General features: G+C 42.8%; 1 protein-coding gene across 1 annotated transcript in view; it reads right to left on the bottom strand.

Moving 5' to 3' along the window:
* The window catches only part of LOC133377466 (A-kinase anchor protein 6-like), a 282604-nt gene that overhangs the window by 220683 nt on the left and 44216 nt on the right, over positions 1 to 17705 (bottom strand). The window lies entirely within an intron of this gene.

Here is a 17705-nt window from a genome sequence, read left to right as displayed (position 1 = left end):
GGGGCATCCATCTTTACTCCTGAGTGCTCCCATCTAACATCTCCACAACACTAGTCTCCTTTCTTCCTACAATGGCCTTCTGGTGACTGGCCTGGCCTGAGGGCACTTCAACCCTTCTTGCCAGAAGCAAGTAGGCTCGATTAAATGTTCCCTACCCAGGCTCCATCTTTTAGCTAAGATTTCTATCTTAATTTCCAATCAGAGAAATGTTTTTGTTCAAATTGTATTCTCCAAGCAACTGTGGTTGATGCTGACTGTATCATGCTTAATGACATCACTCGGGCCCACCACATGACATCACTAAGACTCGCCCTTGAAATTTCGGGGTTTGGGATGCTAATGACCTGACAACCCTAATCCATACATGCAGGTAACATACTGGATTGTCTCCTGAGTAATTTGCTATGTGTATAATTGGTTCAGGGGAGCAGAACTTCCCCCTTTACACATGAATCAGGTAAAGGGATTCATGAATAGAAAGGCAGTGGGGCCACACTGCTAGGATCCACTCCATGACATACTAGGGCCTGCCCCTGAAATATCAGGGTTTAGGATGCTTCTGACCTGGCAATCCTAATCCCATCCATACTGAAATACTAGTGATTTGGGGAGAGGGGAAGCAGTAGGAGGAGCCAGGAACCTGAGGTGATAGATATATGCATGTATGGAAAGGTTACCTTTTGCACAGTGGGCATATCCAGCAAGACAGTTTCCCTGGCTGTAATCTTTTGGCTGGAAAAAGCTTATTTACTGTGTTCACAGTCCAGCACACAAATAGGCCTACAGTGCAATCAGATGAATATTTACTCAGAAATAAACTCCCCAGTGTTCAATAGGACTTACTCCCAGGTAAACATGCATAGGATTGCAACTTTCATATGTTACAGTACTGGTGGGTGAGCCACTTACTATCCATGGCTTTGCCCCACACTGCTATTGTAATGTTGAAAGGCCTGGCGCCATGTGGACCAACTTTGCAGTTGTTGCCAGCTTAGATCTGATTTTGATTTCCTATCTTGGTTTGTAAGCAGCAGCTAAGCTACAGTTTCCCATTCCAAATATCACAAGTGCCAAAACCAGGCACACAAAGGGAGGAGGAAAGGGTAGGGGCAAGGAGTGAGTGCATGGACACACATCTCACTCTTTGATAAACTATGTTTTATCAGCCTGATAGCTGTATTGTGACATCTGAACTGGCTACTGATAAATAAACTTGAATTATGCCAGTGTTTTCAAAGATTATTACTTACTGAGATATATAAATAACAGGTGTTCAGGATCATTGATTCTGTTGACAGTTACTATGGACACTTGCAGCCTGCTCCTATGTATGTTTACTCTGAAGCAATCACAGTGATTCAGTGGGCCTCGCTTTCAGTAAAGTGTGCATAACTCTGCATCCTTGCTGTTTATAACAACAATATACTATTATAAACTTTAAGTGAGTAGCCGCATTTATTACCACTTCTAGGAATGCTTATTTCCTGAGTTTTTTTATCTGAAAATATTTTATATTTATTTAACATTTTTATATCTCACCCTAAAAAAATAATTAAAACCACAAAATCAAATAAAGTACAGTAAGCATTATCCAAATGGGTGACCATATAAAAATGTCTTTATCATTTTTTCATCTTTGCTACAGTGTACACTGTATTTGACAGTATTTGTTTCTGCATAATAATGCTAAAGTTGTAAACGTACTGTTTTTAAACCAGGATAACAATAGTTTCTTACTATACTGGGAGGTATCCAACTAACGAGTTGCATAACGGTACCTTCCCTCTTCCCCTGCGAGCCCTCACTCCTCATCCCAGATCTGCTCTGGAGGGTTGGTGGAACCCCTAGAACAGATTGGGGGGGGTAAGAGAGGGGGGAATTCAACTGCGTAAGCAGAAATCTTTGCACTGACAGAAAGAGTTACTTAAGGCTACTATAGATATATATAACTCATAGTTTTAACTCTTTTTTCTTATTATTATTTGCCCAACTGGCAAAAACTAAGGTATACTTAGATAGCATAGGAGGAAGCAGGTTGCACCACCATCTCTGACACTGGATATATTTGTAATCATTGTTTTAATAAAATTAAGACATTTATATTTTATAACAATATTTTAGAAATACATGCAATTATTTATGTTCTAGGTTACACCAAGTGCATTTCATGTTCTTGAAATAGTGAAGTGAAATTTTGGAAGAAAGTATTCTTTATAAGCCTATTTCCTCCTAAATGTCTGGGGGTGTGGTGGAAGGAGGGAAAAAACAGATCTCTCCTTCCCCTCCCCTGACCCATGGCTTCACAATTTTTAGAAATGTTTAATCTCTAGGTCAGCCTTTGCCAATCTGGTCCTCTCCAGATGTTTTGGCTGACAGGAGTTATAGTCTAAAACATATGGAGGGCATTATGTTGGCAAAAGTTGCTCTAGTCTCTACACATGTTGTGCCCCATGCAAATATTCAGTGTGCAAATGTCAGGTGGGATTAGGCAAATTAATTCAAAATCCCCCAATTCATTCCATTTTGGGCAGGGCACAGACTTTCCAAACTCAAAATGAGTTTGCCTCTACTATTAGCCAGCCCTCCCTTTCAGTTTTCTTCCCCCCTCAAACAAAAATGAAAGCAAAACCTCTTACTTTTGAGAAAGGTAACTCGTGGCAGTGAGCAATTACTAGTGGAATTATGTTCAGGAGCATACTCGCAAGCATTATTTCTAGGGTTGCCAGGTCAGAAACATCCCAAACCCTGAGATTTTGGGGATGGACCGAAGGGATGTCACAGGGCGGGTCTGAGTGACATCCTGGGGTGGGTCTGAGTAACATCATGGGGTGGGCCCAAGTGATGTCATTAAGCATGATACCTTAAGCATCAACCACAGTTGCTTGGCGCATACAATTCAAACAAAAACATTTCTCTGATTGGAAATTAAGATAGAAATCTTAGCTAAAAGATGGAGCCTGGGTAGGGAACACTGAATCTAGCCAACTTGCTTCTGACAAAAAGGGTTGAAGTGCCCTCAGGCCAGGCCAGTCACCAGAAGACCACTGTAGGAAGAAAGTAGCCTACTGTTTCGGAGATGTTAGATGGGAGCACTCAGGAGTAAAGATGGATGCCCCCAAAGAGCTGCAATTCTAAACACACTTACTAAGGTACTAAGCCCCATAGAATAGGACTTACTTCTGAGTAGATATGGTTTGGATTGTGCTGTTGGTAAAGCTTGACTAGGGACCCTCTGCAAGGATATCTATATCCAAGCAGGGTTGGCAACCCCCTGCCTGGAACGCCCTGCCCCTACCTTTTAACATACAGACTTCTTTTCAGATTTGACTCTTCACTTCAGAAAGTGGTCTGAGAAATGAGTAAGAAGATTCTCTATCCTTTTCTGTCTCCTCTGTGGGCTGCTATAAACTCACTTTGTCAGCCAACCCAATTCCAGTGGATATAATAGACAGAAAGCACTCATGATTTGGTCCACCAGCTTGGGAACAACAGCTTGGGAACAACAACAATTGCAGTCAAACTGCCCAGTATGCGAATTCTCTTTTACCACTATTGGGCAAAAAACAAACAAGGCACACAATCCGTGGGTTTAAGAGGGATGAGCGTAGCGCATGGAACCACTGTTGTTACTTCTACGGATGAAAGGGAGTGAGCATAAAGGTAAATGAAATGCAAACAGAAAAAGAAAAGACAGTGATGATTTCTTCAATGCAATACCATACCAACCACAACAAGATTCCTATGAGTAAGGCAGAAAACTCAACATCCCACAACCAGTCAGGATTCCTAACCAAAAATAAAAACTAAAAAAATCTGGGCAGCCAGTTAGCCAAGGTCACAGAAATACCCATGCAGCACAACCTGACTCGGTGACTGCAGTTAGTGCAGAATGCTGTGGCATGATTGCTGACATGAGTGAGACCTGCTCAGCACGTAATACCTCTGCTCTGAAATCTGCACTGGTTGTCAATTTGCTACCAGGCCAAGTTCAAGGTGTGCTTTACATTTTATGGGTGCCACACAGTACTTGTTCTGCTCTTGTAAGAAATCAATCCTTTAGCGTGGCAGTACCTACCCTTGGGAGCTCCCTGCCTATTGACATTAGGCAGATGCCTTCATTATACTCTTTTCAGCACCTGCTAAAAACATTTTTTGTTTAGGCAAGCCTACCCAGGCATGTAGAAACTATTGTGCTTTTTATCTGTTTTTAACTCATTGTCGGTTTATTATTTTGAATATTTTAAATACCTGTCTTAAACTGTTTTTGCCAATATATTTTTTGTTTTAATTCTTTCTGTAAACTGCTTTGAGATTTTTTTTACAATAAAGCAGTATATAAATGTTGTAATTAAAATACATAAATAAATTTTAGAGTCACTGTGGCCACTGGGTCTCTTTCCATTTTTAGGAACAAAGGAATCTGCCTTATACCTCTTAGGCCATTTGATGCCATCTAGCTGAGTACTGATGACATGGACTAGCATTGGCTCACCAGGATTCCAGGCAATAGTATTTTCCAGAAATTGAATTTTGGACCTTTGCATGCAAGGCATATGCCCTACCACTGAGCTACAACACTTCCCCTGGTTTAAAAAAAATATCTTTTAAAATTGTTCTTTTCAATTCACTAATGAATGTACATCATACCAAGTTCAGGCCCATACCATTCATTTAAAGCATATTCAACAAATATTTGAAGCACATGAATCACACGACAAAATCATGGGAACTGTAGTTTGTTAAGGGTGGTGGGAATTATAACTGTGAGGGGGAAACTACGCTTTCCAGGATTCTTTAGTAGAAGTCATGTATTCAGCGGGGATTACGCAAACAGGGACAGAACTGCAACCTCAAGTGATACGCAATTTCATTCACGCAACCCAAAATTCAGAATCATGCCACTTTAAGCTGTTTTCCAACTGTTTATACTTGTTTTTATGGTTATTGGATTTTAAAGGGATTTATATCTTATTGTGAGCTGCCTTGGTTTCCTGACTGCAACCCTACCTCACAGGGTTGTTGGAAAGACTCCATACACACATACACTGCAGATGTAAAAATACATACACCCCATATAATAGTTTATTGTTGTCAAAACCAGTTGATCATTGCAGAACATTTAAAAAAAATAAAATCAGCTTTAGTTTCCTACATAATAAAATCATTGATACCTAAGTAAGCCTTGCCTAATTGCTTTAAAAATAGGAGGGGGAGAGAAAGATTTACAACACAAACACAATTCTTGATATATTCACTCAAAAGTCCCATCAATTTACAGCACAAGCCTAACCATGTCTACTCAAAAGTACTATTGAATTCAATGGGGTTTACTCTGGGTATGTGGGATGATTTATTTTTATTTATTTATTTATTATTTGATTTATATCCCGCCCTTCCTCCCAGCAGGTGCCCAGGGCGGTATGAGAAAGAATTAGCATTGCAGCTTTACTCCCAGAAAAGATTAAAGCTTCATATTGGGAAGATTTTCAAAACATTGCCCTCTTCAGAATTTAAACGTATCTGATTCCTGCACACGTGAGAGAAAAAGACTGAAAGCGATATACTTACTCAATTTGTGAGATTTTCAGAAAAGCAGGAAAAGGCAAGTTTTCTGAGTTGCAAAGTTACTGCCTTGTAAATCACAGCCCCGGCTTCACTTATTGGCTACAAATCTGAAAGGGAGGAATTAGAGCAGCCAGCTATGAGTGATTTAACTGAAGTTGGGGGGGCTGACATTTTGGTGTATATCTTGGGAACCAGACCACCTAGAAACTTAATGTTTTAAAAAAAATGAAAGCTGAGAGTCCGGAGATTTAGGTGAGACACCCAGAGACCCAGGTAGGACCCCCCAAAACCGGAGTATCTGTCTGAAAACCAGACATTTGGCAACCCTAATTATTTCCTAATATTGCTAGACATAGAACGAGCTCTCTGTGTCACAGGTTACCCCTTTCCCCATCTCAAAGGTAAGTTTGGGGTTTGCGGTAAGGAGGGCATGCTTTCTTTTTGTTTTTCAGCTTTCCTCAACAATTCAAAAGGAAACACTCAATTTTTCAAGTTTAAAAGAAAAGCTTTAAAAACTCAAATGTTTTTCAAGGCAAACTAAAGGGAGTTTGTGTATCACTAGAAGTGGGGTAGGTAAGTGTGTGATCTCTTGCTTCCACTTTTGTAGAGTCCTTCCAGCAAATGTAATGTCCCCAGAAGGCTAGAAAATCATTGGGTTGATTAATGTATATCTATGTCTACACCCAACCCACAGCAAGATGTTCCGCCCATCCTTTCCCTCCATTTAGATTTATGATTCCTGACCCCCTCATCCCCTAGCAAGGTCCTGATTTGCAGCAACTGTTCATACTTCTGTTCCAATGCCCAGTCTCTCTCCCACCTGCTCCTTTGTGCTGCTCTGATCCTTTGTTTCTATCTTTCTTGATTTCCAATAATATGAAGATTTTCCTTCCTCCCCACCACCTACCTATTTAGCCCCCCCTCTCTCTCTCACACACACACATACATACAGAGAGAGGGAGAGAGAGCACTAATCTACACATTCAGAAAAATAATGTAAATTCACCTAACCTTTCCTGTCTGTCAAAAGATTTAGGTATGAGAAAGGAGAGTTGTAATCTTACCTTCTCCCTGACATAACTTGTTTATAGCAGCATAGAAATGCTGCAGCCCAAGGAGGGCAGAACAACATTATTTTTTTCTTAACAAAGCTCAATTCTTGCATATGTTCATATAGGTACATCCGTTACCGCACTTTACAATAATTCTTACAAAAGTAATTTTACTTTTTTGTTTTTTACTGATTTTTGTTTTTGTTAACATTATCTGAGGCAGCTACCATCTATGGCAATATACTTTACACAGTCTGAAGATAAAATAAAATGCCTTTAAAAATACATTTGAAAACATTGCTTGAGATATTCAAATTACTGAAAACACATGGAAACGTTTCTTAAAAATGCAAATAAAACAGAAATGGGAAAATACTTAGTAAGGGTATATTAAATTCTTTTTGCATTGGCAAAATAAAATAAAATAAAATAAAAACAAAGCAAAACAGAAGAGGTGAACTTTTCATCCTCCACATGTTGCTGGACTGTAACTCCCACCATACCTGACCATTGGCCATGCTCAGGGCTGGCTCCAAATGGCTGCAGGAGCCCTTGAGGGGCCCCTCCACTCCCCTTCTGCGATTTGTGGCAGGATAGCTGCTGCAAATCGCATGGTGAGAGCTCCGGGGGGCCCCCCATTCTCTTGCTTCAACCTACATTTCTTGGCTGTTGCGCGGTTGTGCGTGCAGAGCTGCCCTTAACCAACATGGTGGCCAAGTTTCCCTAAGGGGCTTAAGCCTCTGCCACCATCTTGGCTGATGGCACACACGTGCTATGCACGCACATCCCTGCCATGTGTATCTTGCCATGCGATCCATGGCAGCAATCCTACTGTGAATCGAGGAAGGGGAACGCCGGGCCCCGGGGCAGGCTTGTGCCCAAGGGCCCTGGCATGTCTGAGGCCAGCCCTGGCCATGCTGGCTGGGCCTGATAGGAGATGGTATTGAATATCATCTGGAGGGGCGCAGCTTACCCACCACTGGGGCAAAGATGGCTTAAATACAAGACAGCTGAAAACCTGAAGTGAGGTCTAGTCATAGCAATGAATGAAGTTTTTTTTAAAATCATTAATAGGAAAAAAAACCTTTGCTGTTTAAGAATGTACCTATAGCCAACAGATATTTATATCAATGTTTAAAAAGCAGGGAAACTGGGCAGCTATAGTGAATGCACCAGGGGAGCAGGAGACCTGAACTCTCTGAGATATTGTACTGCCCTACAAATTTGTAAAAAGGCAAACACAATTTGGGCTGGTCTTTCACAGTCCAATCCACTTCCTGGGTAGCTTGGAAGAATTTGGTAACATGTGCCTCTGAATATATGGTGAGTGGTGGTAACACCTGCAATCAGCCCAAATAACAGAAACAAGTGTTGTGCTGATCTTGTTTTAGCAGGGGGAAAGCAACAATATTAAGACAGATGATATACAGTAGGGCCCCACTTCTCAGCACCCCACTTTTCAGCGTTCTGCTAATACAGCACCAGTGGGGTGATCAGCTGGAGGGGGGGCTGGAGCTCCCCGCACTTGCCAGAGAAGGGGAAGATCAGCTGTACTTCTCTTCTGGCGTGATCAGACTCCCGCTTGAGCTGATCGTGCCCGAGGGGGGGAAGATCTGATCTTCTCCTCCTCTGGTGCGACCAGCGGGTTAGGTTCCAGACCCCCACGCTACAGCTGATCTGCTTTTCAGTGGTCTTCGCTTTTCAGCGGGGGTCTGGAACCTAACCTGCCGTATGAGTGGGGCCCTACTGTAGTTCAGAATTTCTCTGCTCTTTAATCCAGGAGGTAAGAAATGGGATCCTGTGCAAGTTTGCTGAGAATGGATCGATCATTTGCATGTTTAATTAGTTCAATAGGATTTACTCCTCTGCAATCATGCTTAGCATAGGTGAAACTGATCACAGGGGAAGGAGGAGGGAGGGAGGGCTGGAGTGAGCAGGGGAGGAGGAATAAGGAAGAGGGGAGAGGGGGAGGGGAAGGAAAAAGGGGGAGGGAGAGGAGAGAGAGGGAGGGGAAAGGGATGTCTGATCATTTGCATGCTTATTGAGTTCAATGAGATTTACTCTCCTGCAATCATACTTAGGATAGGTGAAACTGACCATGGGGGAGGAGGAAAAGGGGGATGGAAGAGGAGAGAGAAGGAGAAAGGGAGGGAAGAGGAAAGAGGAAGAAGGGGAGGAGGCAGGATGGGAGAGGATTGGAAGGGGAGGGGTGAGGAGGCAGGAGGGAGGGGCAGGAGGGAGGAGGAGGAAAAGATAGGTTTGATCATTTGCATGCTTATTGAGTTCAATGGGATTTACTTCTATGTAACCATGCTTAGAAAAGGTAAAAGTGACCAGGAGAGGAAGAGGAGGGGAGAGAAGATGGAAGGAGGAAGGGAAGGGAGAGGGAAGGAGGAAGGGAAGGGAGAGGGGAGGGGAGATAGGGAAGGAGGTGGAGGAATTGGAAGAGGAGGGAGCATGAGGGGCAAAGGAAGGGGGAGGGAAGGGGCAAGAGGGAGAGGATAGGAGGGAGGAGGAGGGCAGGGGAGGTTAGATAATTTGCATGATTTTAGAGTTCAGTTGGATTAACTCCTGTACAATCATGCTTAGGATAGGTGAAACTGACCTGGGGGGGAGAGGGAAGTGGGAGAGAAGGGTAGGAAGGGTAGGGGGAGGGAGGAAGGGGGAGGAGAGAGGAAGGGGAGGGGAGGGGAGAAGATTGGGTGGGTGGGCACTGGGCAGAGGGAAAGCCCCTTTCCTTTCCAAAAGGAAAACATTATGAACAGTATCAACGTTTTTCAAGGTTTCCCCCACCTTTTTATACTACAGCAGACATACGTAGTCTCCCACGCAAATTTAAAACAAAGCTGTCACTGGCCACACCCACACCAGACCTTTATTTCACTTTAGACAGGCATGGCTTCCCCCAAAGAATCCTTCGAAGTCTAGTTTGTGAAGGGTGCTGAGAGTTTCTAGGATAAGCCTTATTCCTCTCACAGAGCTACAAGCCCCAGAAGAAGGGCTGACTGTTGAACCACTCTGGCCACTTGAGCTCTTTGAGGGGAATAGGAATCTCCTAACAACTCTCAGCACCCTTCACAAACTACACTTCCCAGGATTCTTTGGGGGACAGATGGCTATGTAAAGTGAAATAAATGTCCAGTGTAGGTGTGGCCAGCTGATTAGCCAAGCCGAACAGCTGTGTGTTTTGCTTATAGAACACTGACAGTTGGTTCTTATTGAGCATGCCCATGCTTATCATTGACTTCAATGTTAAATTTCTTAAATTAATTAAAAATCAGCCAGGCATTTTTTTTAACCTTTAAACTGCAGAGGATGAAGGTCAGAGTACAGGGCAGGGTCAGTAATAAGATTACAGGTACTCTGTGAACATGGCTGGTTTTTATTTAATTTCAGCAAATTATGAGACCACTGACAGAAAAAAGTCCAACAGGGGTCTGGATTTTCTCTCTCTTTTTTTACACTTTGAACTCTTGATTCTTCTGAGTGATTTTGTGTATCACCATGAAAACTTACAGTGTTGTTAAGCAAGCTTTTCTGATTTCAGAACTATAAGTTTTGTATGGTTTGATTTTGAAATGAGCTTATGGGAAACAGCAGAATGGCATGGGGGTATTTTCAATGTAACATTGCGGAATAGTTATTTATAAGTTGCGACTGAACAGAAACTTTGTGTTTATGAACATAGACCTGTTTTGTTTTTGTTTTTAAAACTATTTAGCACATGCAGATTTGTGTGTGAAGCACAAACAAACATGCACAAACACATTATGCCAGCCCTCATTCATTCCTCCTGGCTACTACTGGAACCTCCCTCCCCGAGTCTGATGATCAATAGTATGAAGAAGGCATTTTCACATCCCTTATTTTTGTTCAAAGAGGTAAGTCTTACTGCCTGCACACACAAGAGCCTTTTGCACAGCAGGATGAGTTCAGCCAAATGCCACATGGGAGGATGCAGCCCAGGGCTTGGGCTTGGTGTCAGAAGCTGTGTGAGGTGTGTCATGGAACAGATGGTTTTTGGGCAGCCAGGCTTCTATTGATTCCTCTCCTTAAGTTAGTATCAAATGCAAATATGATATCAAGATCATTCTGTCACTGCCCGTAATGGGAACTTAATTTCTTAGACTTCTGTTTAAATACAGATTAGAGTTTCTGCCAGGCCAAGAGCAAATGAAAAGTTGACATTCTAATTAATAAAATAGAGATCACAAAACAATGACTAATTCTGTCTTCCAATTTTTTTAAAAAAACTTTTTTATTAATGTGCAGTGCAATCCTATGTAAGAAGTAAGCCTCACTGGATTCAGTGAGACATTCCCATGTAACGATATGTACACGACTATCACGTAAATCATATGCTTATCAGAAAGCCAGATTACAAAATTGGAGTGTTTATAAGTATAAATATTGATTGGGACACATGCAAACTTACATACCACTGAAATATTCTGAAACTGAAGTTGCAGACCTTTCCCCACATTATATTAAACACGTGATTAAACATTCAGGTCTCAATTCAATGACAAGTGTTCACCTTTTGGGGGGCAGAGGTACAGCATTCCTCCACACCATATAATACATTATGCATAGCTTCAAAAGTCCAGTAGCCCACTGTACATTCAGAAGCCCTTCTTGTGAATAAAGGAGGTCTCCACAAATTCCCATTAAATGTGGCTTAATGTGCTGTCATTGGACCAGTGTCAACCACAGTCATCATCACAAACACAACTATTTTAATACTTATTTCTTCTACTTGCATTTAGAACTATTTAATAATTAAGAATGAAAATCCCTGATTTTCACATTTTCAAGTCATCAAAACCTTATTTGTCAGTTCTTATCAAATTTATTTGTTTAACAAAATTTACACACCACTTGATTGTAATAAAACCTCAAAGCAGTTTACCAAAAAAATTATCAACAAAATATATTTTAAAACAGTCAAAACCAATAAAGATCAACAATACTCTAAAAACAGATTAAAACACATGTAACATCTACATGAAATTAGATTCCATTGTACTACCCATGCAGGTGAATAGGTCATGTATGGATGTGAATTAGCCATTGTGTGTAATGCACAAGACTGTGCAGCTAGCTTCAGGTGCAGCTTGGAGATTTTGATCACATCACAAGCCTCCAACCCTTTGTCTGTATACCTAAAAACTTGACAATTACTTTACTGCTGTAAAACTGTCCTGTGAGTTTGAATGCACATTAATGCAACATCTACTCAACACCTTGAGTCGTATGACATTCAAAATGATACTATTATAATTGTGCCAGTGTACTGGTAATAGAGGAATAACAAGGCTTATCCACATGGGAGCATTACTTCATTCTAAAGATGCTATTTTTACCTTTGTTTTCTATTTGCACCATCTGCAGTGAGTGCTCAGTGCTAGCTGTAAATATGGTCTTTTCCATTCACACAAGCAATCCTTCCTCTATGAAGGATCAATCACACAGTTTTGTAATGATCACTTCCTTGAATCGTACATTTCCACTCCCTCTGGTTGCTAGGAAAGTGAGCATGCTCAGTTTATTTTACTAGCTGCAGTAGATTCCTTAACCCCCTCCGCCAAAATGGTGAGCCAAACAAGGGTAGAGAAAGAACATCTCATGAACCCAAAATTAGTATAAACACTCTAGAGCAGGAGTTCTGAAACTTTGTCTCCTACAGTGCCTCGTTCAAATTGCCAATGGTCTTTGTGGGCAAATGATTTTATTCCTGTTTTAGAAACTGTAATATGCTGCGCTAGATGATCTATGACTTTAAAATGTATTTGTATTGCTGCTATTATTTCTGCTTTGAGGTCTTATATATTGATACTTTTTCAACTTTCATCTACACAAAAGCTACTTAAGTGTCCCAGCAAGCTGATGTTGAAAGGCTGGCCTCCTAATGCATTGCCAGATAATCATCTGTTTTTAGATATGTTAAATCGGGTACCCAGCACAGCAATTACAAAAAAACTAACTGGACAAGTTTATTTTGAGTTCATATACTTGAAAGTACAAACCTTTGTTTGAGCACTATTATATCTTTGCACACAAGTTAAGGGAAAAAGAAAAAAATGCATTGTTTATCTTCCAAGAAGAGAGGCTGCTTGTTGCAGCAAATAGCTTAGAACACTGTCAGTAATCTGGCCCATGTGGCTGTTTGCAGCAACATAAAAAAGGCCAGCGGAACTGAGGAGAGCAGTCAGAAGTTACTTGTCAACCCACAGGAAACAAAATGAAAGAAGGGAGGATATAGCGGGCGTGGAAAGGGGTGCATGAAAAAGTAATGATTAACACACCTACCTAAAAACATTGAAGCAAAGTGTCTGCAACCACTAGTGGAGTGGAGTGGAAACGTATTTTTCTCCACTTTTTGTATTATCAGCAGATTGGGTTAGTACGTATTTACAGGGGGGAAACTGCATGATAGCTTCTGTTTGCTGGTAATGTCATGTGAATGATGCAAATTAAGAGGAGATGTGAGCAGCAGCAAACACACAGTAAACCACCGTGTAGATAAGTCCACAGTATGGGGCAGATTTGACCAAGGGGGAATAAGGCCAGCAAACAGAAAACTCCCACCCAATCTTCTAGAATTCCTTGAATAGTTTCTTTTCCCATATGTTGGGGCATGTGTACTGACTGATGCACTGTTAGTGGGCGGTTCCCGAGACCAGATGGGTGGGGTTCAACCTATCAGGGGGTTGCACTCCCTCTAAAGGAGCATATGTACAGCTTGGGGGTACTTCTGGACCCCCTGCTGTTGCAGGAGGCATGTGGCTCAGTGGTGTGAAATGCTTTTCACCAGCTTCAGGTGGTGGCCCAGCTGTGATTCTATCTGGGCAGAGCTGACCTAGCTTCAGTTGTCCATGTTCTGGTAATTTCTAGGTTCAATTACTGCAATGTGTTATACATGGGGTGCCTTTGTAGAAATTAAAAAATGAGAGAAACCAGTAATTAACCTCTGTCCCTAGATGGGAACAGCAATGGACATTAGGAGCAATTAAGGGAAGTTATTCAAAGGGTAATTAAAGACTGTTTAATTATAATCCCACTGCCATGCTCAACAAGGCATAACAAAAGCAGAAAGATTTTAATTAAAGGGATAGTAGACCTGAAAAACCTTAATAGTACTTTACCTGCCCTCACTGGACAAACACAGCAATTGAATTTCAGTTTTAAAAATAGCCACAAATCAGATCTAGAAGAAAAAAAGGAGGACAACACAGAAAACACTGGAGGACAACTGGCAGGTAATTATGTTGTCTGGATTCTCTGTAAAAAGTGACTAAGCACAGGATGGCAATTCCAGGCTAAACCACTAACATGGAACCAACCCACAAGTGAATGGAAAACATCCTGCAATTTTGCCAAACACCCATCAGTCTATATATTTTTTTCTGTAATGGATTACAAAGCTCATTAATGCAAGTATTGCTGTCCAGTATTTTGGCTTTTAGCACAGGAAGAATTTGGGTAGCATTTTCCAAATCATAAAAATGTGCATAAAGTAAATATATTATTATTATTATTATTATTATTATTATTATTATTATTATTATTATTATTATTATTATTATTATTATTAATTTGTATTCCGCCCTTCCTCTCAGCAGGAGCCCAGGGCGGCAAACAAGGCACTAAAAACACTTTAAAACATCATAAAGACACATCTTAAAATACATTAAGACAAAACAGCATTAAAAACGTTTTTAAAACTTTTTTAAAAAGGGTTTAAAACATTATTAAAAACATATTAAGCAATTCTGACACAGACACAGACTGGGATAGCTCTCAACTTAGAAGGCTTGTTGAAAAAGAAAAGTCTTCAAAAGGCACCAAAAAGATAGCAGAGATGGCGCCTGCCTAATATTCAAAGGGAGGGAATTCCACAGGGTAGGTGCTGCCACACTAAAGGTCCATTTCCTATATTGTATAGAACGAACTGTCTGATAAGATGGTATCTGCAGGAGGCCCTCATCTACAGAGCGCAGTGATCGACTGGGTATGGAAGGGATAGTATCCTGGTCCTGAGCTGTATAGGGCTTTATACACCAAAACTAGAACCTTGAACTTGGCCCGGTAGCAAATGGGCAGCCAGTACAATTCTTTCAGCAGTGGGGTGACATGTTGGCAATACCCTGCTCCAGTGAGCAGTCTCACCAACGCATTTTGCACCAGCTGCAGCTTCCAGACCAACGTCAAGGGCAGCCCCACATAGAGCGCATTACAGTAATCCAGCCTGGAGGTTACCAGTGAGTGGACAACAGTGGTCAGGCTATCCCGGTCCAGAAACGGCCGCAGCTGTCTCACCAGCTGAAGCTGGTAAAAGGCACTCCTAGCCACTGAGGTCACCTGGGCCTCTAGCAACAAAGATAGATCCAGGAGCACTCCCAGGCTACGGGCCTGCTCTTTCAGAGGGAGTATGACCCCATCCAAAGCAGGCAATTGACTAATAATCCGAACTCAGGAGCCACCAACCCACAGTGCCTCCGTCTTGTTAGGATTCAGACTCAGTTTATTGGCTTTCATCCAGCCCACCACCGAGTCCAGGCAGCGGTCCAGGGCTTGCACGGCCTCTCCTGATTCAGATCCTATGGAGAAATAGAGCTGGGTATCATCAGCATACTGCTGACACCTCACCCCAAAGCTCCTGATCACTGCTCCCAAGGGCTTCATATAGATGTTAAACAGCATGGGGGACAAGATGGTACCCTGTGGCACTCCACAGCACAGCTGCCAGGGGGGCAAAAGACAGTCACCCAATGCTATTCTCTGAGAACGACCCTATTCTCTGTAAAACAGTGCCTCCAATGCCCATCTCACCAAGTCGGCCCAGAAGGATACCATGGTCAATGGTATCAAAAGCCGCTGAGAGATGAAGTAAGAATAACAGGGTCGCACTCCCCCTGTCCTTCTCCCAATAAAGGTCATCCATCAGGGTGACCAAGGCTGATTCAGTCTGATAACCAGGCCTGAACCCAGACTGGGATGGATCAAGATAATCTGTTTCATCCAAGAGTACTTGCAGTTGCTACGCCACAACCCTCTCAATCACCTTCCCTAAAAAGGGAGTATTTGCAACCGGTCGGTAGTTGTCACAAACCTATGGGTCCAGGGTGGGCTTTTTCAGGAGTTGTCGAATCACTGCCTCTTTCAAGGCACCTGGAACCACTCCCTCCCGCAATGATGCGTTGACCACACCCTGGATCCACTCGGTCAGACTCCCTCGGCAAGCTTTAATAAGCCAAGAAGGGCAAGGGTCGAGAAGATATGTAGCTGGCCGCATCATTGCAAGCACCTTGCCAAGTCATCAGGCCGCATCAACTGAAACCATTCCCAAGAAATTGCAGCAGACGTTGCACTGGACACCTCATTGAGGACTACAGTATATGTAGATGGGGCATCAAGACTGCTCCGGAGGCGAGCAACTTTACCCTCAAAGTGCCTTGCAAACAATACCCAGTGGGCCTCCAAAGGGTCTAAGACTCCATTTCCCTGACAGACCCCTGACAATACGGAAAAGCTCCACTGGATGGCTACTTGAGGATGCGATGGAGGCAGAGAAGTGGGCCTTCTTTACTGCCCTCACTGACACACAGTAGGCACGGTTATAATGTTTTACTCGTGCCCGATCAGTCTCACAGCACGTCTTTCGCCACTTGCGCTCTAGCCGTTGTCCAGCCTTTTCATTGCCCTTAGCTCACTGGTGTACCAAGGTGCAAGCCGGGCTCCACAATGCCGGAGAGGGTGCTTGGGGGCAACCATGTCGAGAGCCTGACATGCCTCGCTGTTCCATAGTGTGACAAGGGCTTCAACAGGGTCACCCACTCTATCTACTGGGAACTCCCCCAGGGCATTCAGGAATCCAGTGGATTCCATTAGTCTCCGAGGGTGGACCATCTTAATCTGTCCACCCCCCCTGCAGGAAAGGATCGGAGCCATAAGTCTAAACTTCACCAGGAAGTGATCTGACCATGACAATGGGGTGACATCCACCCCCCCTATCTCCAGACCACCCCTTCCTTCATCTGGAGCAAAAACCAAGTCGAGGGTGTGCCCTGCCCTATGTGTTGGGCCAGTAACAACTTGAGACAGCCCCATGGTCATCATGGAGGCCATGAAGTCCCGAGCCGGAACACTGCATGGACATTGAAATTACCCAGCACTATTGTTCTGGGCTGCTCCAATGCCACAGCCGAGACAACCTCCACCAGCTCGGTCAGAAAAGCTGCCGGACAGCAGGGTGGATGGTACACCAGCAGCAACCCTAGTTTGCTGTCTCCTCGGCCCAACACCAGGTGCAGGCCCTCACAGCCAGCTCCAAGACAGAGTGGTTTCCTGGTAACAGAGATGGAAGTTCTGTAGACCACAGCAACTCCTCCCCCCCGTCCCTGCAGCCTGTGCTGGTGCTGCAGTGAGTATCCAGGTGGGCAAAGTTGGGTTAGATCAACTCCTCCAAGCTCACCCACCCAGGTCTCGGTAATACACACCAAATCGGCATTTTCATCCACAATCAAGTCATGGATGAGAATGGTCTTATTATTTACCGATCTGGCGTTAAACAACAACACACACAGGCCAGTGGGCACAGCAGATGAGCAACGACGAACCCATCCATGGGAGGAGTGGCAGCAAGGAACAAGGTACAGGAAGCCTTGCCTTTGGCTTCTAACGTAATTCACCACCTCCCCATGGCTATATTTCCTTCTGCCCCTAATCACTGAAATTGGGGTGGCATCACCCATGTATATACTGCAATATATATATTGCAATGATCCCATGCCAGTTTTAAAAAGTAGCATTTTCTTGATAATGAACTTCATTAATATTATACAAATCCTTGTTCAAATTTCACAATTGTCAGGTGAAAAGCCATTTTTCTTTTACTTATCACTGTATTTTCTTTGGTGGTATTTCTTTTTCTGGGTATAATTACACCATCCTACTGGCTCCTAAACTCAGGTCTAACGTTTCCCCCCCAATACTTGCTTCAAAGATGAAAGGTGAATCTAGTTTCTTATCAGCACAGGAATGAGTTAGAGTTTCAATTAATACCACTGGCAAGACTATGTTATGGAT

Source organism: Rhineura floridana, chromosome 2 (assembly GCF_030035675.1).
Source record: "Rhineura floridana isolate rRhiFlo1 chromosome 2, rRhiFlo1.hap2, whole genome shotgun sequence".
NCBI classification, from domain to species: domain Eukaryota; kingdom Metazoa; phylum Chordata; class Lepidosauria; order Squamata; family Rhineuridae; genus Rhineura; species Rhineura floridana.
Note: the sequence above shows the minus strand (reverse complement) of the source record. Positions and strands in the feature narration are given on the sequence as shown.